This window comes from Coturnix japonica, chromosome Z, assembly GCF_054131305.1.
Source record: "Coturnix japonica strain WE chromosome Z, WE-NBRP24, whole genome shotgun sequence".
Taxonomy (NCBI): domain Eukaryota; kingdom Metazoa; phylum Chordata; class Aves; order Galliformes; family Phasianidae; genus Coturnix; species Coturnix japonica.
In genome coordinates this window covers 68,342,529-68,365,238 of record NC_140702.1, presented here as the reverse complement: position 1 = coordinate 68,365,238, position 22,710 = coordinate 68,342,529, and the positions used below count along the sequence as shown (strand labels likewise).

Genomic DNA, 22,710 nt, shown 5'->3' with positions numbered 1-22,710 from the left:
TCCAGTTCTTTCCAAAATACTAATAATAATAATTGAAGTTCTGAGGCTTTTCAAGTAATTTTTATCTACCAGCCTCCTCTGAAGTACAAAGCCAGCTCATGCCTGTCAGGCCAGCTGGGCTGAGCTCAATCCGAGACACGGGGTGCCAGAAATTTAATCCTGAATTTCCCAAATCTAATCGAAACGGCACAAGCGGTGATTAATAATTCACCACTTTATTACTGATACGATGCCTCGGACTATCACAGCGTCTGAATAATTGATTTGCCAAGAGGGGCGACATGTCCTTTCCTAAAGCAGAGAAAGTTTGACCGAAGTGTTGCCGTGTAAAGCTAGCTAAATGCTTTTAAATAGTTTGAGTCTCGATATCTGACATTCACTTGGTATCTGAGGGCAAGCTGGGAAGAAGCATGCAGGGAAGTACAGGTCATACGTCTAGAAACATGGCTAGAGAGCTGGTGCATAAAGCACAGCTTTGCACACACACACAAAATGCTAGGACTGGAAAAGAAAACAGTGACATTACCAGAAGGAAAAAATCTTAACAAGTGTGTTTGTAGTTAGAATATTAAGTAACTTTGGACTTGACTCATTTGTTCCAAGTCTCCTTTCTCCCAGCCTGGTCCCTGCTTTGACTCATGCTGGCTCAGATCTGCTGAGCCTAATAGACTGTGAAGTCCAGTGGAAGAGCTGTACAAAACTTGGTATAACAAAAACACATTTTGTATTTTCTCAGGCTGGAAGGTTGACAAAATTCTGGGTGACAGTCCTGCAGTGCTTTAGGATTAGAGGAAAATTTGGGCAGGAAATAGTGTCTGAACGCACTTGATTACTGATAGCGAGATCTTAACCTTGGAAACCCTAGTGGATTGCTATCTTAGCTGAGTATTTCAACTGGGACAATAAACAAATTCTACATTTCCCATCTAAAGCAAAGCCCGGTTTTGACAGGTTTCCCCTTTTGTAAAACAGAGATGCTGAGAGTTGCTGCACTGATTTCCCACCCATCTCTCTACACTGAATGGCCATCAGGGTACTTCAAACCATTGCTATCGTCTAACTTGATGTGGAATCATGAAAAAAACATGGAGGGAGATTTCTGAAGTATTGGAAGGACATCATTGAGGGTCCCATCATGGCTGTGCATTTAGAAGTGTAGAATTTTAATTGTTGCTTTCCTGCCAATTACACAATGTGATTAGTCTACCAGGAACAAGTGCCACCTCCGCACAGTTTTTGCTGAGATTTACAGAGCAAAATGGCAGCCTCTGGGACTTTCAGTGAGCAATACACAACAAAAAACAAAAAAAAACAGCATTGCAGATGCTGGCCAAAAAAACACTCATCAGATTTTCTTCCTAGTTTATTTTCACATGGAAGATTGTTCTTCTGAAGCAAATCACCCACTGTTGCTAGTAATGAAGGGGTTAATATAATTGGCCTGTTTTCTCCCCCTCTCCATTTTGCCTTTGCTAGTTAAATAAAAGCAAGTAGTACTGCCTTATTACTATCATTGTGCTGAGATATTGCATTAAAGGAGTTTAGGGTTTCAAATTGAATGTCAAATATAATATCACAGTGGAAACTTGAAGTGCACAGCTGAGCTGCTCAGCTCCGGAGGGTTAAGGCCTCTAGCACGTCTGCCCAATAGCATGCTGAGCAAGTGAGATCCATTTCAGCCCACTGAGCTACCTTCAGATGCTCACCAGGCCTCGCAGGCAGGAGATGGGGGCCCTGATGGATGTCAGGCAGCTGCAGATGGAGGGAAGGAGGGTTTGGTGTAACGAATTGATTGCCGAGGGATTGATTGGAGTTCTGTATTGCCTCAGCTGTAGCAGCCAATCATAACTAATCAGCCCTTTGTCACTTCAGTCTGGAGCAGCATTTGGTGGGGATCAGGGACAGAAAGAACATCTCTCATTTTCCTTGGTAGAAAGGTTCCTTGCTGGAAAAGAACCGTGGCTGTATATGATTTTTCTACATCAGTGCTCAGAAGCTGAACAGTTTCAAGTTTGAAGCCATTTTCTAAGGGCATAGACGCAACCTTGTCCAAGTCTACCTGTAGATTACCATTATTTGTTGTGGATTTTTCATTACTTACTTGCTTTGTTTTTTGTCTGACTTACACTTTTCTTGAAGGAAACATTAATGACATGAGCTAGATGATGAGAAAACTGTACAGTGTGGCATGCCATATTTGTGTCTCTATCCACTTCTAAATGTAAACTTAAGTGTAGTAAATTTTATGTCATTGAGGAAAGCAGTTTAGGCCTGTTCAAAGTTTGAAGAAACCCATTTCTAGCTGAGAGAGAACGAATTCCCATTCAAGCAAATTTTTGCTCAAATGTGTTGTCACTGTAAAGTGCTGCTGGTGTAAATACTTTATTCTTAACCAGCTGGAGGACTGCCAGTGTCCATCTTCTCCATCCTCACTGACATCAGTATAGTTGTGTCCTCGTAACACCAAGACTTGAATTGTACAGAAAACTCACCTGACACAGCAAAACTGTCCTTCAAGTACTGTGTTAATCCTAGGCTTAGCCTATGCTTCCAGTCTGCTGAAATCATGATTTGGAAATGCCCTAGAAAATTTGTTTGTAGTTCAGATATGTTCAATTTGAGGATCAAGGAAACTCTTATCATCTCCTTCTTTCCCTTCTTCCCTCATAAATCCCCCCTGAGTACAGCCTGTGTAGGACTAAACAGCATCTCTCTCTCTCCCTAAAGCTCTGTATGTAGGAGTCATCCTCAGACTGGCAGCTTAGGCTACCTAGAGGGACTGACCCACCCCTTACTGAGAGTAGGACACTCTCAGCTCAGACAATTGTGCAAGACACCCTGCAAAGCTTGACCAGTAAACATATAATTCATAGCTGCCTGCTGTGCCTGTACACTGATTTGAAGGCAGGACAGGGATGACATCAGCTCTCCAAATACATCATTGATCAAAGAAGTTGAGTGTGTCCCTAAGCCTGTCTCTCCTCAATAGGAAACTTTAATGCACACTGGACATAAAACATATGCAATTTGTAGTCAGCTTAGTGTTCTGCTCCAAGTCACCCCTGCATCTCAGTGCTGTGCTGAACAGAAATGGACCAAGTTGGGTTTCCTATGGGAATAAGTATTGTTAACCATTCCATTGCACTAGGCATTATCTTCTGATTGCGAAAAAGATCACTATTTTTAAAAGTGCAATTTTCAGATGAATTGTGGAATCTGTATGCACACTGTAAACAAATTGCAAATTAAAATAAGTTTTTATTAATTCAAGCTTCTGGTAAAGACATCATACCCAAAGCAAGTGAAAATGTATAGATACAGCTATGGTGAAAGTCTACTGAGCAGTGTGAGCACCTGGTGTAGGAAAGCCTTGGATCAGTTCCACAAGTGTGTTACCTTTTCTTCTTTGCTACTCCATGTCCTTGGAGTACAATGAAGAAAGATGGTAACTTTAGTTGATGCTGTGTCTCTGCTTGTTTACTGTGTTGCACATTATATTGTAAAAGATTAAAAACAAAAGAAACCTAAAAACCTGCAGGGTTAAGTTAAAATTTTATAGCCCTATTGGGAAATAACATGGCAGGAGCAGCAGGCTCATCCTACAGATGCATTATATTTTGTGACAAACTCTGGTGCATGCAGAACATCCATCAATCATCGAGATAATTTTCCATCTCATCAATTATGCAAATTAAACCACAAAAACTATGTTCAAATAACGCTAAGGGCCTGACATAAACCCAGGAAAGCGAGGCAACTTGGAGCGAAGGTTGAAATCCTACCCTCCCTTCACCCTGCCATGCATTGGCTTTTGGAGAGACACATTGTGCATAGCTGCTGTCACAAAACAGTTTTTTTCTTGCTGCCAGCAGCTCAAGTATCAGCAAGCCATGGTACAACTGCTAACAGGAGCTTCAGGGACTGAGTTCGGGACTTCTTTGGCTGATATTCAGTGCCTACTCTTTACAGTTCTGTTAAGGTCAAGACCTGCGTCATGTGTTTGCGAGGCTGTACCATGGACAGGCTGTGCCTTGGCCCAAATTACATTGGTGCAGATGAACAAACTGAGCTACAGCCTACTGACTGGTGATATGGCCTTGGACTGCGGAGGGGGAAGCTTCATGCCTCAGCACTGAGTTCATTACCTATCAAGTTTCAAATTATTCTTACAATAAACCTCAGTAACTCAGTAAACTTAGTAAACTTAGTAAAATTTCCCAGCTTCTCATATAATTTCCTCCTATGACTTTCCTTCCTTTCCTCTACCATGGCATGACTTAATGAATGGAGTCACTACCAAAGAGAATGAATTCATTCATTCTGAAACAGACATGTGGATTCTCTCACAGGCGGCAGCTCCTGCCCATGTGAAGATACTGTCATTGTCCTAGTAGATCTTCTGCAAAGGCATAGCAGCATAGCAGGAGCTAGATATCTCAGAGCACAAAGCTCAAAGTGACAAAAATGATAGCGAGTAAGACATTTATTAGCTTTTCAGGGTTTCGGAGCAATCTTGCAATCAAAGCTGCAGTCTTCTCACTGATGCCATATGGTCATTAGGCAGCGTAGAGGAATTAGAGACCCTGGTGCTGAAAGTGCTAAAAATAACCACTGAATAATGGAATAAGGATTTCTCCTCAATATGCTGGCTATTGAATGAGAAGAATAATAAGAAAGGCCACATAGAAAGGTTCATCTTTCACAACTTTGTTTGCCTCACTGACTCAACTGAATGAATATGTGCATACTCAGCATTTGTGTCTGCTTGTGATCAAGCCTTGCTTGAGTGCCTCTGTAGTCAACGGCGAGCCTGGCAACATGGTCAGTGGAGTTTTCTCAAGGTTCATTTCAGCCCAAAGTAGTTTCCATCATTTGGTGTGAGGAATCCTGTCCTAAAGAGTACTAACTGTATTGATGAGATCTCAGTTTCTATTTGGGGCATCTGAACATCCAATTAAAATGTCAACACTTACTTACACTTCAAAACCTTACTGGTAGGTGAGATCCATTACATTACAGTTAGAGTTATTGTGAAGTACTGAGAGAATAAGTCAGTGATTATGGGATTCCTTTGGTTCTGAAGCACTCTGCTTATAGAAATCTGAAATTTCTTCCAGTTTCCAAAGACCTTATGAGTTTTTGTGAACACTGAAATGGTATTGTCTCCGCTGGTATGTAGAGCACTTTCACATCAGGGTAGTCCAAACATGATATTCAGGGAATGAAATGTTGCCCAGTCAAAAAGAAAAGATTTGCAGACAAAGGGAAAAAAATGATATATTTTTCTTGTCAAAGGACAAGGTGTTTTTCTTCCAAATGCAAGCATTGTAAGAAAAAAAAATCCCAATTTTTTAAAAAGCGATCTATCTGTCCATCTGTTTTTCTGCCTGTTTATCTGTCTATCTATCAGTGCACCAGAAAGCTTGGGAAAAATTGCAGATATTCAGAAAGATTGTTTTTATCAGCACATCCACACCACAAAACTGTTTTTCCTCTCCAAATTATTACTAGTGGAGCAGTTTGATTGCTTTTTTCCTCCTGCCCCTCCAGTTCTGATCACAAATGCATTGCTTGTACTCCCTGTTGGTCAAATTCCACATTTGGTATGCGACCACCAGCTCTTAAATGTAAGCAAAGAACTATACTCCGCTGATTTGTGTCAGTGAAGCTGTATTTGGGAGATAATTGTTCACTGGATTTATTTATTATAGTCACTACCACAGGATCTGCATCACAGTATGGTCACAGCATGTCTCTGGAAATAAAGCAAAATGAATTGTATAAATAAATCGGGTACATTAACTCAACATGAGCTTTGCAAGCAGCAATATAGTCAGTAGAACATACTAGTGGAAGTGACAGGACATTATATATTCAATGACACATGCTAACGAAGGTAACAAGAAGCATTTATTCCATAAAGCATACAAATATCATGTAGAGACAGAGGAAGTTTGAGTCACATCCAACTAAAATGGCTTGTTTCTGGCAGGTGAACTGCACCTGACAGATGTCCTCATATACATCAGCACCTTGCAATGATCTTTGTAACCAGCCCAACTCATCTCTCATTAGCAAGACATTTCATTACCAGTCTGTGGGACCATCCTCTCAGCACTGCTGATTTCTGTCTGCCCAGCAGAAATATTGTCCTAGCCAAGAGGTTCCTGTAGCTGACTGTCTAGCCAGAGAGGGAACTTGGCACTCAGCAAAACCCACCAGCTCAGGAGGCACCTGAGGCACTTGCAGCCATGCTTCCTGAATATTGCTCACTGCTCTCACACCAGGCTCTATTTTCTGAGAAGATAACCCTATACCCTGTAAGAGAATTATTTGCTACTTACCTACTTTTTTTTTTTTGCTTTCTATCCCCCTTCTACTATTCTTCACCTAAGGGAGAACTCCCTAAGTGACTCTGATTTCTAGATCTTTTAGTGGAGAATACCCACTGACAGTGGTCTGCACAACCATCTTCAAGACAACTTGCCCAAGTTTCTCCTGCCTTGGATAAATGTTACTGTAACTCCACTGTGTTTGATGCAGAGTCCATTGAAATTAGTGGACTTTGAAATTAGCCTTAAGACCGATCCTAGAGGTAGGACAAGCCTCACTTGGATAAATTCTTAACTCATTTTCTTAACCAATAGCATGGACTCCAACATGAGCAAGTGGGAAGTGCAGCCTGCAGAACAGATCAGCTCATGAAATGAGCTTAGTGAGGATTAGGGAAAGAAAGAGCTAGGAGAAGGCTCCCACTAGGAGAACATAATGCACCAGTGCATCTTCACTCGGTACATAGGTTAACACTGAAATGGTCATGAAGACGGATGACATTTCTTCACATTCATATTCTTAGATGCAAAGAACAGAACTGTCAGTTTATTTACCTGTCTGCCTTCTGTCCTTATTCCCTGCCTCTAGTCTCTGTTCATGCACTAAGCCTAACACTATGATATACTGAGGTGGGAACTCTGTATCTGCAGGACATATTCAGAAGAACTGAAAGAACTGCCAGTCACCACAGTTTTACCCCCCACGTGCACCTGTAAATTAAATAACAGCTGATTCATGCATTAATTTGCCAAAATGCTGGAGGGACCATGTAGTTTAGCTAGTAGACCATGAAAGGTACTTTACAACTCTTTCATTCTCTCTTCATACTCAGCTTGATTCTCTCAACCACAGGTTTTAATTAGACAAAAACTTTGTTTTGGCTGTTTCCAGGTCATGAAAATCTTGTAGTCTGTTAATGCAAGCTGTAGAACAGAAGTGATTATGGACTTACTGAAGGAAGGGACAGTTGTACAGAAAATGAAGCGCGTGCATGCATGCGTTAATGTAGTTGACATAACTCAGGTGGAAATTAATGTACCAGAAACACCCTGCCACAGCTCCATCTTAACATGAAAAAGCATAATTTATGCCATTTAAAACTAGTTTCTCCTTTCTTCCCTCATCTCATCCCTGTTATTTCCTTTTTTAAGAAATATTTTTACCTTTGAACCGTTTTCCTTCCAAGATCCAGAGACTGATGAACAAAGACATCAGCTTAGGTGTTAAATTTCCATCAATACATAATGTACACCATAGAATTAAATCCAGGGAAATCTTTACTCCATCAGCTTCTGAGTGACTCATTTAGGTGCTTTTTAGGAAGATGACCATGACAGTGACAGAGGTAGTTCAGTTCATTTTGGTCAAAGGAGGCTGAAAGCCATGCAATCTAGGCTACCAAAATCAAAGGTTGTTCCTAACTCTCTTCATGTGGTCTGGTGGATGGCATCCATCCCCATGGCAGGGAGCTGAGACTGTGTGGTGGTTAAGATCTCTTTCAATCTAAGTCATTCTATAATTCTCTACCCTTGCTCAAAATCACCTTGCAGCCCCCATTCATTGCAAGGATTCATCCATCACTGGCCACTCTTTGGCACTCCATGAAGGGAGGTTTATTCCCGCTTTCCTGTTCTCTGAACAACGTGATACCAAAAGCAAAACACATCCCTTTAGCTAAGAAAGCCCTTCCTAGAGCCACTACATTTGGCCAAACAGCCCTGTGATTTATATTCATTAACATCATAAACATTACTGTGAAATTTTTCGACCTGGCCCTGTCTTCTTCAAGCAATAAAAAGTGAATGACTTCCACCAAAAACTCTTTTGTCAGAGCAGCAGGAGAGCCATTTCTTGAAAACATGGTTACTGTGCCTCAGCTTGGAGCAGAAGTCAATGGGTGCAGCTCTCTAGATTTATAAACATTTCTTAGAATTAATTTATCTCTGAAGTCTAACATCTTCTATGTAGTACTACCTGTCAGATACAAATGATTCAGCTATGCAAGATGAAATCCCAATATGTCGATATGATCTACTGTAGAAACAGGTTATTTTTCTTTCCACTTTTTCCAATATTAGACAACCAAGTCTCCATCCAGAAACAAAGAAACAAAAGAAACCGCACAACATTCCCACACAGCAGTCAGATGTGATTTTTAATAGCAGCCTAACTGAAAGGGTGAATTCTTGATGAAAGCATTGCTGCTTTGCAGCATCTTGGTTCTGCATGATTTTCCAGATTTTTTTCATAAGTCTCTTTGTTTCTGCTGTGTATTTTTGTTTTTTAGAGATTGTTGTCCTGGTGATGTTTTTATCTTTTTGGTCCAAACTGAGATAAGTTCATTCTGGGGTTGTGTACCTCTGTCACACTTTACACTTGGCTTTTTTTATTCAGTACAGCTGTGGTTACAGAAGGATTATAGCAGATACAGCTTGATCTTACAGGGCTTTTTTATCAATTTACAGCAGCAGAGTTAAGATCTCATATTCCGATTTGCAGGAGGTAATCTTCAGAAATGAAATTTGTTGAAAGTTCATTTTGTATCCCTCTTATGTCAGATGCAAGAAGGAGATGAAGCACCTTGTTTCTTCTGTAAGAGGCTAAGATTAAAAGGAAAAGATACTGCTCCTATTTCATTCTCATATGGTCCAGCCTCTCAGGTCAGTTTGTTGTCTGTCATTCCAGAAACACATCCACTGTGATTCATGGAGCAGTGAAATGACTTTGAAAAGGCTTCCCTGAGATGTTAACATCTCCCTAATAGATATGTGGCACATGCAGAATAAAGGCCCCACCGTGCGTAGTTGTTTTATCACTGTGTATAAAAGAATGTCCTCCTTGGGTGGCAAAAAAAAAGCCAACACAACAATGTAAAAATGAGTAGATAAGTCAGAGAAAGCACAGCAAAAGTATTCAGGGAGATGCATGAAAAAAGTGGTGAAATGGATGTATTTATCACTTCGAGAAAACAAGGCAAGATAACTACATAAATGTGTGAGGTGACAGATTGAAGACATGACATGCTTGTGAAGTCCAAACAAGCTACAATTAAGAGAAGGTTGAAAATGAAGAAAACCTTAGAGACTACGAGACTGATGAGGTCTTTTTGATGGTGGAAGTATGGTTCTTCCAGTGAAGTGGCAGAGGCTCTTCTGATTATGTTGTCTAATTTGAAATTGGATCAGACAAAGTAGTTAATTTCCTGTAACAACAAGCTGCGCTGAAACTTGAGGTGAGTTAAATTATTCTAATAGGCTTTGGGAACAGAAAGAGGGAAGAGTGTACTGTGATGATCAAAGAATTTTAGTTTGGACATCACTGTGCAAGAAATTGTTCATTAAAGCAGCAATAACTTCTACCTAATGATTATACTTAAACATTTCTGAAAAGCAGTGAGAAAACTCCTGCTCTCAGCATTAGCCTACCTGTTGGTTCTGTGCTTTGCATTTTACACCCCAACTACATACAGCAGAAAGTGAATTCTGATCTCAATAGACATATTATCCACCCCAGAATTCGCCCTTACTCCTCACTCTCAATATGTGCAGAGCTATGCTATGTCCTGTCTGCAGGACTGCTACCATCACCAGCCTATCACCTACTGTATAAATAATGAGGAAAATGGGGGAAATGTACGTAGAGGAGTTGAAGCTATAATGTTACTTCCATGGCACGTTTATTATTATTATTATTATTATTATTATTATTATTATTTTTAAGATCAAAAAGTACTTTACAAACATTCAAGTATTAAAGTCTGCACAAGCTTTGATAACATGTGTTCCTGGGATTTGCATTCTGTACTGCTTATTACTAACACTATTAATAATACTGTTTTGCATTAGAGCAGCAAATAGAGATCTTAATCAGGGCCTGGAGGCCTCTTTCACTAGATACCACAAGCTTATATAATTATAACAATGACTGTTTTCAGGCCTACAGCTTTACAGGGTTTGGGTGGGATTTATCTCACCTAACTTTCACTATCTGAAAACAGGGAGCACAAGATTGTAGAATGAGCATGACTGGCATGGTTAGAAGCAGACAAGCTGTGTTTCAGTTAGCTGTGGTTTACTGGGATTGTGCAAGTGTATGCTCATCTAGTAGTTTGGGATATCTGGGGAGGGAAATAATGTGATATTATAATTTTATGAGTTTTAAATGTGTGGTAAATTCATGAAAATTAGCAGTCTACTCTGCATGTTTGCATGTGTGTGTACTTGTAATGGTTTGCATGCCCATCTGCGTGCAGACAGAAATATATGTACAGATAGATGGATATTTTTGTATGACTCATTCCTATATTGCCTTTCCTTAATGGATGCTATTTGCTTCTTTTGAAGCCATCCCCGGCTAGCATATCAATCCATATTATGTAGACATCATTGAGAGAGGCATAACAAGAAGCAATGGCTTGAATCCTAAAACGGAAACATTTAGCTTAGACATTAGTTAAAAAAAAAAATAAATAAATAAAAATCTTAATGATAAGGCCAATTAGGCACCAGAATGAGGCACTGGAGGTGTTTTCAGAGGAGGTTAAGAAAAGGACTTGCATCAGGGTAAGGAAGAAAATCTTGCCTGTAATACAAGTGTTTCAGGGAGAGATATATCCATATATGTGTGTGCACATGTATGTAAAATGTATAAGCATCATTTTGTATTTTGTGTATATATTTACATATGGATGTGCATATATGATAAAGAGTTCATTTGCATGTGTGTGTGTGTGTGTGTGTGTATGTGTGTGTTTACCTAAGTACAAATGATGCACACTTAAGCATCACAGGTATAAAAGCCTTTGGTCCAAGCTGAACTTTGGGACTGCAGTCTCTAGGACAAAATAAGGTGTTTCAAGGTGAGAGAGATGTGCTTTTGTGCACGCAATTCTCAGCAGGTTCCAGGTGAAATGTGAACAGGACCCCCCTCCAAGATCATCTGCTCCTAGTTCATCTCTAAGGCTATGGGATGGTGAGCAATCTCCACTGGCCCAGACAGTCAGCTATGCGCATTCTTTGTTTCAGGGCTGTAGTAAATCCTATTGATTTCCAAAGACAAGTCAGCCAAGTTGGTCACCACAATTTTAGAGTTGAGGAACTGAAGCAAAAATGTCTTGCTTCAGGCCAAAGAAACTTGTGGCAGAGCCAGAGATTAATTCCAGACCTTCCAAACCCTGAATATTGCTGTAACTGCTGGAGAGCACAAATTATGCTACAGTAAAGGGCCATGCTGTTTTACTGTGGTGTAGGAAGGCAATACCAAGCATGCTCAAAAGTCCCAGACTGAGCTAGCACAGACAGAAGGTGGAGGAAGAAAGCGCGATGTTTTGCGCACTCTAAATCATCCTCTCCCTGGAAACAAGGTGGGCAGTGCAGGTGCTCATGACATTCCTAGACATCTTTCTCAAGCACAGCCCTTCAGTGGACAGGGTGTGTGAAACCAATCCCCAGCACACTGCTTTGCTTCTTGGGAATAGGAGCTAAAAGAAATCTCTGCACGACAGCCCCTGGCACTCCACTCCCCACAGTTCCCTTGCTTGCTTTCACCCTTTCTTCCCTATTTCTTTTGGACAGCAGATTTCATTCCAGCCAGAATGGATATGCACAGAAAAAAAGCCAGAACTGTGGAGTCAAAAAGCCACCCAGAATTACAGACACACCTTGGGATTTTGCTAAACTAAACTCTGGGGCTGTTTCCGTATGCATTCACATGCACAACATGCACACATGTATGTGAGTAAGAACACATGAGATTGAATTTTCCAGGACAGATAAAGACAGGCATAAAGTTGCCCTTCCCTGGAGTAGTGAGCATTCGGTGGACTGATTTCTTCCATCAAGTCTCTGATGAGCAGTGGCTGTTTTATGCTATTTCCCACCAGTTTACCTGAACCTCTTGGCAGTGCAGGATGATAAGAAACAGACAAAGCTAAATTTGAGCTCTTGGCCTTTTTGCTGGGACTGACAAAAATAATGCTTATACAGTGAGGATGTTTTGAAGATACTGTTTCTCTGAAAATTAAATGTTTTGGGACATAGGTGTGCAAGCTTAGTGCTACCATCATGTTAATGAAAGCTCTCTGCTAATCCAGTAATGTGTGTCACCTAACCCCAGCTATGGATGCTCTACAGAGAACAGGGCTTTGCAGTCTTACTGCTTGAGCTTTTTGCATAGAGACAGCGTCAGAACCTGGCCATTCCCTGTACCCTGAGCAGCTATCACTCTCAGCTAATTGACTGGGCAGCGTGCTGGAAAATATGTTTTTAGATAGAATAAAAGTGTCTCTGGAAGCAGTGCTTTTCCTTCAGCAGTTTGTTCAGGCTGGGAAAGATACAGCCCAGCTATTCTGAAATCAGCAATGCCATTACAGATTTACACCAGGGTTACTCCTGCAGCACATGGCTCTGTCACGGGAAATGAAACTCAGACAGGCTTCTAGCAATGCTTGGGTAGCATAGGAAGGCTAAAAAAGGATGATTTGGTCAGGCTGACAGATTTGTCTGTTCTTGCTCCTCACCTGTAATATCTGGGAATCATTATATATATATGTTTCAAGGGAAAGCTGTTGGATGAATTTTGTTATGCTTGTACAGTAGTTCCCTGGCAGGAACAGAACAGTTCTATGCATTTATGAATAGCAGTGGTGACTTTTGGGTAGTGTGAAAGCTAGGTACATCTGTGCGTGGAGATACCGTCGCATGGCTTGATCCTGCAAACCCCTCTGTGGGTACAAGAAGGTTGTACCTCTGCTGCAATCACACTCTAAACCCACAGGAGGTCAGCTCTGGCAAGATGCTTTGTTGCTTCTTTTTGCAAAATCACATAGCGGGGAAAAAACCAACCTATAAGGAATTACAAGGAAAGTTAGAACTGCCCAGTTTTTAGATACCCTATCTAAAAACACACTTATTTGTTACCCAGGCAGTAGTTCACCTCAGAGTCCTTCTTTTCAACAAAAAGTGAGCTTCCTTAATCACATCACCTAAACTTAAAATGACCTGAAAAGAAGTATTTGCTCCTAACCATGCCTCTCTCTGACTGAGCTTTGCTGCTAAAAATCACAGCTTAGGACTTGAGTCCTTTTGGTTAGGTCTGTTTTCCATATGTGGAGGTGAATAGGTAAACCTAGTCTCTGTTGGACTCTTTGCTATGGCTTCGTATCCTTCTGTCTTTAATGTTATTTTCTGTAACAGACGTTTTAAATGATATGAGGAACTTGGTAAATTAGATTCATTTCTAGTGCCATTTAAAATAACTAAATAAATGTGAAAGACCGCTTAGGAAAGAGCTAGACCGTGTCTTCCCAAATGCTGACAGTGCCAAGCTCTGTGAATCTCCAGTGAGCCTGTGTTTTAGTTAATGATGGAGCTGGGGTTTCCAGATGCAGATTTTTCTTCAAATAATAGTTAAGGTACCATACGTTAGCTTAGCCCTTTCTGCTCCAGCATTCCCCACAGCACATCCCAAATTTCTTCTACAGCACAGATTCTTTATACTGATCCACCTACATCCTTCTTCCCTGCCAAGGGCTTTTGCTTGAGTTAGGACTTCAGACTACACTCCTGCATACGCTCTGGATTTGCTTTATAAGATACTCAAAGGCAGTTTCCTCTGGGATGAAATACATCAGCTTTTTCAGCAAGAGAAAGTCACATATCTGCCCAGGGGTCTGCTCTCCAGCTGCTGTAAGTCAATGGAGATGCTCCACTGGGCATAAGAGGAATCCCTTAAACATGACGTGAAGAACAAAGCAGGGAAGCCTCTGCAGCCTGCATAGTAAGGGCATTTTCATGCGACTTCTTTTTTTTCCTGGCCAACAAGCCACTTCCCTGGCAATCCAGCGTGAAGGTCTGAGGGGATTTATTCTGTGATTCTGTTTGCATAGTATCTCCCACCTGAGCTCGATCTGATAGGAAAATGTTAACAATTTAGACTAGTTTTCCCCTTCTCTCTAAAGGTTTCATTTTAGTTAGGAAATGTAGAAATCTTCTAGTGGAAGTTCTCACAAGGGTAAATTTCACTTGTTTTTTGATCCTTCTGCTCAAGACAGAGCAACAGGCTCTGGTCGGATTGAGACCTTTTGTTTAAGAGCAAGTGCCCCCCATGGAGGCAGTGCAAAGCCCCAGAAGAGAGGTGAGCAGTATTTGGCTGCACATAGGCATCACCAGGACTTGCAAGTGGAAGCAGGAAAAAGCAGTGCCAAAGAAGCCTGCACTGAGTTTCTTTGCCATGTCTCAGACCTCTCGTTCCTGGTTTTGTGCACTTTTCAGTAAACCTTCTTAACATAAATGAAAACTATAAAAGCATCAGAAGGGTAATCTTATAGTGTCAGCAAGTCACTGGGACAGCAGCTCTGGGGGCACATCTGTGCTGCACCCATTTGGAGCAGAGGCAGAGTGTGTGCTCACAGCTGCACCGTGAGCTGGTGAGGATGAGAAACTGTGGGTGGAAGAAGAAAATAAAATTCAGTTTCTTGTCTTCCTCTTTCTGCTCTCACTCTCACAGACAACAAGGAAACTGTGTGACAAGTCCAACAAAAAAAGCTTCCTTGCATCTTTTTCAGGTGTTGGGGTAGGCATCCTCTTCTAGAAATATCCCCTGGATGAGTCTGTCCATTGGCCCCGATAAGAGATGTCACATTTTCTGTCCTGTCCCTGGTTTCTTGAGGGCCAATTTGGCTCCAAACATTGCCTGCTGTCATGTCACCTCAAATTGTCACCCTGCTCAGCTCGGAAATGCAAATCACTGCAAACCCAAGTGCTGACCTGTCATTCCCCTGATATACTGGGGAGCAAATGACACGGACATCTGCATTCCTGTCTGCTCCTGCCTCTGCCACAGTTTACTGCAGAGGGGAAAAAATGGATATATATCTTGTTTATAGCCCTCCTTCTAACCTCTTTTCATCTCGCAGCTTGGGCGAATCTGGAGGCTCTCAGAAGCTCTCTGGTTGCTAACTGAACTGAGCAAACTTCACAGGGAATAAAAGCAGTCTTGCAGATTTCAAGAGTTTTTCCACACTTTTATTGAACCAAAGCTCACCTCTTCCTCTATACCTTGGATCTCAAGTTTCATGCAGCTTTGCATAGACAGCTGAGCAATTTAGACACGGATTCAAAGTTTAGGGCATTTCTGAGGGTACGAGAAACCAGTAGAGCAGCTTAAATACACAGAAAGATAGACCCTTGTGTGAATAGAACTAGCTTACAGAAAGTGAAATAATACCTCTGACTGCCTGTGCTTCCCTTCGGTTTCCTTTGTGCTGCTGGGAATATGTAACATATTAGTTATGTTCTCATTAGTGCAGCTCAGAGATGTGTTTGTGTTCTCCATTTAACTCAGGCTTTTTCTTCTGCTCCTCTGTAGCTCCACACTCATGCTGAGCAGTCTTAGACCCATCATTGTTGGGCAGAGATGGGGGAGAGGAATTACAACCACCTTTTATAAGAGTACAGCTGTCCCCATCAGGAATCCCAGTGCTGAGAAAGTGAATGAAAGGACCGGGATTTTGCTCCACTTGAATATGTCTTTGGCCTCATTTGCCCTTTCCCATGTGCTGATGTAGGACTGCCTTAATGGGCTTTGGGAAAGGAGGAGTCAGGGGACAAGTGATGTGAGCAGATGCCCAGTATGCTGAAAGCTAAGAAATGCTTTTTTTGTTTGTTTTCTTTTTCATCATTATTTTTATTTTTTGTTGTAACTTGTGTTGGGAATCCAGCAATGCTTGTTTCCAACTCAGAGCCTGACAGAAGCACCAGAGTCTGTTTTCTCCAAAACATAGGTTGACACTTCTGATCTGTTCACATCTCATCAGCAAGGCAGTGTTACATCTGGCCAAGACAGGACTAGGAGAGCTCCGGGGGAAGAAATCTCTGCTGTAGATATCAGAGTTGGTGACTAACTGCACACCAGGTTCCTGGCACATTGCTCCAGAGCAGAGCTGGGAGCGTGGCTGGGGTGTAAAACACAAATCACAGGTAGTGCTTGAAAGACCTCTCTTCTAAAAGGCATAGGCTATTCTTTATGAACTGAGCTCTATTCCAGCTTGGGTTTTTGTGTTTTGTCAATCATAGGTGAAATGGAATTGGATATATATATTTTTTTACTTTACTGCAAAACTGTACAGAACTGCAATACTGTTTAGTGCATCCCCTGATGTCCTGTCATGGAAGCAGCCACATTTTGCAGGTGGTGAAACAGCTCCTCTGAGTAAGCAGCTGAAGGAAAGAAAAAGCTCTGGGACAGGCTTTACCCATGTACTTTGAGGTCTGGGAGTTTATTTCTGCTCCAAAGACATTTTGCTTCCAGACAGCTCATGTTACAAGCACGGAGAAAGAAGCCAGCACTGGAGGTCAATAGGATGAAGTATCCTGTCTCTTTGCCTTTTCCAAGCACTTGGCAGCCTCGTATGCCATCCTGTTATTATCTTGACATTGCCCTCTGTGGGTACTTCATTTCTTTTTTTTTTCTTGCATAGTGAAGAAAATAATAGGAAAGGATGTCCCTCTTCTTACTTCAGGTGTGGTAGAACTGTCCCAGTTTTGTTCTTTTTCAGCCCCTTACAAAACAAACAAACAAACAAAACACAATAAAACAACAGCAAACAAACAAACAAAAAAATGCACACAAAGAAAGAAAAACAACCAAGCATCAATTTCTCTCCTTCCAGCATCAGAGTGACAACTGCAAGGTCTAAGCATTTATTTATCAAAATCACTGTAGATATTTTCTTCACTGGAAAACTCAGTACTTTAAGCTGAAATCATCCATCACAACAGGGAAAAAGGGGGGGAGGGAGGGGGAGGGGGAAGAAAGAAAAAAGAAAAAAAGAAAAGAAAAGGCTCTTCACCTTCATGGATTTTTCCCTTCCCTTCATATCAGCTTATTCATGTTTAAATGGGTAGAAATTCATCTCTTTCTCCAAAGATCCAGTTGGCTGCAGCACACCCTGTGCTTAAACAAGCCTCCTGCATTGGAATCATTTTTCAGTCTTTCTGTCTCCCCTTCCCTGTCCCCTTGGGCCCCGATTGACGTCTCTTCTTGTTTTTATGTTTGACACCTCAAAAAACAGTTTAAACGAATAGCCCCTATTTGTAATGAAAAGCAACTTTTCTCAAAGACAAAAAAGGCTTCTCACTGGAAGGTATGCAAACTCCTTGGAAGATACTCCTTGCTAGAGGCGTTAGCAAGGTGAACTCCAGCTGTGTTTGTGTGTGTGTGTGTGTTAGTGCTCATACCACCATTTTTGCATGTATGTATGTATGAGCCTTCATGTTGGCAGACAGTGTAATTTTAAGCTTTTAAAAAGAAAAAAAATTCAGTGACATTTTGAAAACAAAAACGCCGTCAAGCTGTGTGACTCTAAAAGTGGAGCATCTCCTCTATGGTAACATGCTCAGTGTAGCTGCCAGCAGCTTCTGCTGTAGTATCCATGAATGCCTTCATGTACTTGGAGCAGAAGACACAGAGTTCAAGAGAGGATGTCCTGATATCCTCAGAATGCCCATCAGAATCTCTCTGAAATGGGAATCATGAGGTTTTCTTCAGCTGCCTGTGCACAAAAGCCACCAAGGGATGTGGTTTTCTGCTGACAAGCCTGATGGAGTAATGGGACCACAGAGGCTTCAGCTGCTTCTTTGGGGAGCATGGGGCAGAGCAAAGCCAGTCTTCTTACTTCAGTAGCCATGAGATGGAGCCTGTAGAGTTGACTGGTTATGAAAGGTGATTGCACACACATTTATTGCACTAGGGGGGAAATCATCTCTTGGCAAGAGGAAAGGAAAAGTATGGATAACCAGCTCCCAGGGGATGTAGGGCACATAATCACACTGTGCTCATTTCAGTGTTCCTGTTCCCACTTCTCCCCATGCCTGCTGCTGTTTTGAAGGGTTATCTGAGCTTGGAGTGAGAGCTTCCTTCTTGTGTTTCCCAGGATTTAACACTGGAAAAGGAGCTCACAGGTCCACTTAAGCATCTCTTCCATCCTTAGTCAGCTACCTGTGATAGAACAGTGATGTTCCTGTTCACTGGACTTGTCATCATGACAGAAGTTTCCTACACCATTCCTCCATTGGTTTGCACAGTGTAGTACCAGTTCTGACGAGCTGCAACTAGAGATAAGACAAAAGACAAACAAATCAGACTACCTGAACAAAAGACCAGGGCTCTCCAAAGCATCCACAATCAACAAAAGCATCTTCTCAGACTTTAATCTCAGATGATCACAAGAAGTGAAGCTTCCAACTTTGTGGAAAGCCATTTCCATTGAAACAGCTCAGTGCTTTGTTTCTTGGTGTAGCCTACAACTGGTAACCATGTGTGGCCATGGCAGATAACGTGGCACTGATAGCAAGGCAACAGTTGCTAATGGCATTTTCAGAACCAAATTCCATTTTTAAGAGTACATTATGCATGTCCATGTGTCCACCCAGCACCACACGACCACAGCAACAGCATGCAAAGTTGTGCTTCACTTTCTGTCCTGAAGACTTGATTGCGATGGAATGAGGTGTTGCCACACACACCTGGAAATAACTGGGTTTGTAGTGAAGATCAATTGATTTTGGGTGAAGAACAGGACATCCACTGGATGTACAGCAAAGTGACCTGCAACTAGTTGGGATAGAGGCAGCTTCTCTGCTTTCCTTCAGTGCAAATTCATGTGATCCCAGCAGCCCGTATGGGGAATGTCACATTAAATGGAGATGATAACAAGGAGAAGAGGTGGAACCTCAGACGTCCATATACTAATCGCTATTAAATGCATAGCCTTTAATGGGGCATTTCAGGAGGTTTTGCACTTTTCTTTGAGGCATTGATCTCTGCTGGATACATGATAATGCTGGATCAGAAGGCCTGAAGCCTTTGTGGTTTACATCTCTCTGCTGATTTCTGCTGAAGTGATATGAATCCCCTGAACATTAGAGAGTGCTCTCCAGAGTGACACTCCACTTTTCTTTTTTTAATTATTTTTAATTTTGGATCAGCCCAAAATGTACTTTTATACATTAAAAATACATTTGTGTTTAATGTGAGGGTTATTTAACCCATTTATGCCCTTTTAGAAATTAGGTCAAGCTTTAGATAAAAATTTAAATATTACTTTGAAACAAGAATTCACCAACCACCGCTCTTTGACCCAAGATCAAACATTTGCTCAGAAAAGGGCAATATTTTTAGCTAAGACTACTCAGTGTTCCTCAGTCCAAAATCATGTATTATTTAAATTTTCACGTGTAGTTCTTCTCGCTATTGAAGGTAACAAGTGACCAAAAAAAAAATAATAATAATAAAGAACTCAGCTAGCTTTTCCATATATGTTTGGATTTCCATATATTATTAAAGAGTTTGTATTATTTGATGACTGCAGGGAAGCAAATAAGCCTTGATTCACAGTGTTCTCAGGTACAGTTTCTTTTCCCCCATTCAGTACACTTTATGTACTGGGCTGCACTGAATAAGTTGCATTGAGATCTGAGAATATACACAGCATTAGTAGTGAATTCTTCGTAATAACTCAGTTTAACAGCCTAATATTCTAATATTAGTTTGGTTGAGAATTAATAATTATTATCAATACAATTCTGTTGGTGCTGTTCTATGTGTAACCTGTATCTCCGCAAGACTTCTATCCATTCAAATCAGCTGAGGATATTAACTCTGAATCTGGTTTAATTCCTTGACCATTAAATTATGAGCTTTCCAACCTGGTTGCAACCAGTATTTGCAGTGCTAATCCCTATCCATTCATATATGCCATCTGAGCTCTTTGACTTGAAAAGGATCCTCACACAAATAGCACTGTGAAATGTTCAAATTGCACTATGTAAATTCTGTAAACTGAGAGCAAATGTCTTTGTTAAGTCTGTGTGGAAGTGCAAGAAAATCCTATTTGCTGATGTGCAAATGGTTTGTAAGGCAGAGCCCCCAGCCTGAAATCGCTTGATTTGTGGGTCCTTGCGATAAAGTTGAACTGAATGACATGCAAAGCTGGCAATTGAGATAAAGAATCACTCCAGGCCAGGGAATGGAGGCAGCTAGGATCTGAAAACAAAAGCTGCTCATCTCACACGCATCATCTTAAAATGGCATGTGTTAAAAGTGCAGGTAAAACTTGGCCAGTGCCCTCAGATTTCTGGATGGGGTCTTGTCTTTTGTCTTCACAAAACTCATTTTGTTTTGGATACTTTAAAGTATCCTCCTTCTTCAATACCCCACTTCCAGGTGTAGTTTCTGCCTTAGAGGAATCCCCTCCATCCACCGTGGTTCCTGCTAGTTGCCAGCCTCTCCCATAGTGCTGTTGCTTTCTCCTGCCCCTTTCCTTTGCTACCAGACCACCTGCCTAGGCTAAAGGAGAGATGCCCAGACAACAGCTTGCAGATGAACAGGGAAACTTGTGCAGAACATGTGGCTCGTCTATCTGTCAAAATGAATAGCCAGCTGCACAAAACCAAACATGTTCGTCCAAAAGAGATGTGCACAAAGACATCTGTCTGAAGTAGATGTGTGCAGGCTGGAGCTGAATCAAATTCTTGGAGTTAGGCAAGACAGGTCCTGTTTCTGAGGGTGAACCACCACAATTCTCATTTCAGACTCGTGCTGCAGCATCCCTATGAAACGCTCAGCATCCAGAACTAAGTGTAGGTTGGCAGAGGTGGTTGCACAAGTCTGTAGACAACAATTACAGACTTTGTGCAAATTAACACCATAGTAGGCTTTGGCTGTATCCAGCCACAGTCGGATAATCGGCAAAAGGAGATGCATTTAAGTAGGATTGGAAGATTTAGAAAGGTTCCAGTGCTGCAGGTTAAAAACTGCTCCAGGATTGCAAGTTCGGCATTTTAGGGATCAGTGGGAGATTTCTCTGGAGATTAAGAGCAATTGAAAAGATCGACTTCCTCTCTATAGAGAAGTTTTAATAAGGCTGAAAATAAAATGCTGTCTCTCTCAGCCTTTCTGGCAGAAGAGATCCAATGTGCCCCCCTGTTGTTTCAATAATTCAAACTTCAGCTTTAACCAGCCAAATAGGCCTGAAATTCACCTGCAAAAGTTCACAGGGCTAAATGGGATTCAGAACAAACTCCTCTTGTTTCCAAACTCATGTATAATGCAGTGAGGAACTTTGCTCAAAAGCAGCACTGTCTTGCTGTTATATTTACGATGCTCCAAAAGAAAGAACAGGAGGCAAACTGATAATCACATCACAGACAGCAGAGTAGGAGGGGAAGGAAAGAGCACAGCCACCAACTTATTATAAGTTGACATTCCTCTTTAGCCAGGCAGCACCTAAATCTGCCTCTTCTCCCTCCTCAAATTGAGATCACGGCATTGCCCAAATGCAAACAGAGAAGAGGTCTGTGTCCCCCAGCAGAGAAGAAAATAAATAGATAAGGCAGGCACTGAAGAAAGAAGAAGAAGCACAATAAAGAGAGTTATTTCATTAGCCAGTTGGAAGGGGAAACTGAAGCTGAACAGAGATTGCAAATGCTATCGTTTTTGCCTGGAGTACATTGGTGACAACCACACTGTTAGACAGAGGTAGCCTCAAAGGTGTGTTGAAGTCATGCTGTACATCTGTTAGCACGATCAGATCCCAGGAGGGTCCTGGGGGTGGTTCTGGGGTGACCCAGTTACCCTTGGCAGCAGGTTGTGTGTGTCTGTGGAGTACCAGTGGCAGATGGGGCTGTGCTGGCCATGCAACTGCATGCCAGAGAAGGTGGATATTTTGGCTTCAGCACGCTCTGCTGGTTTGTTTCACAAATTGTGACTCGGGTAGCCTGACATGTACCTCGTGGCTTTTATTTTCTGCCACCAGCAGACCAGGAGAGGAGCCTTGCTGGCTCTGTGCAGCTCAGAAGAAACCAGTTGGCCACCATAATCTAAGGATCATGCAAATAGAACACTCTGAAAGCTTTCTGGCTGACATCAGCATTAAGGGCTGTCAAATTTTAAAATGTTAACAGCAGGTTTCCACAACTATCCACCTCAGGAAAGCAGCTTTCCTACAACATTAGCTATGCTTTGCTACAACATTAGCTACATCTTTGCGCACACACACACACACACACACACGAAGGGAAAAAAAAAAAAGGTCACTTCCCAATTCATTTCTCTGTTGGCCAGCATTAATGGCTCACACTGCCTGTTTTAAACCTTATCCTGAAATTTTAAGCTTATGTTAACCTATAGCGATTTCCTATAGACAGACCCTAGATAACAGTCTGAGAACAGAAGAGTGAGTTTTAGGCAGCTGGTGTTAAGCGAGTTAAATCTAAGACAGAGTGTTAGGAGGCAGATGCCCACATCTACTGGGGTTATCAGTGTTTCGCTGTGTGGTTACATCTAATCATGAATTCTAGTGCCGAACCAAGATCTTTC

General features: G+C 41.6%; 1 protein-coding gene across 24 annotated transcripts in view; it reads left to right on the top strand.

The window, feature by feature from the left end:
- CELF4 (CUGBP Elav-like family member 4) overlaps positions 1–22,710 on the top strand; it is a 714,329-nt gene that overhangs the window by 530,644 nt on the left and 160,975 nt on the right. The window lies entirely within an intron of this gene.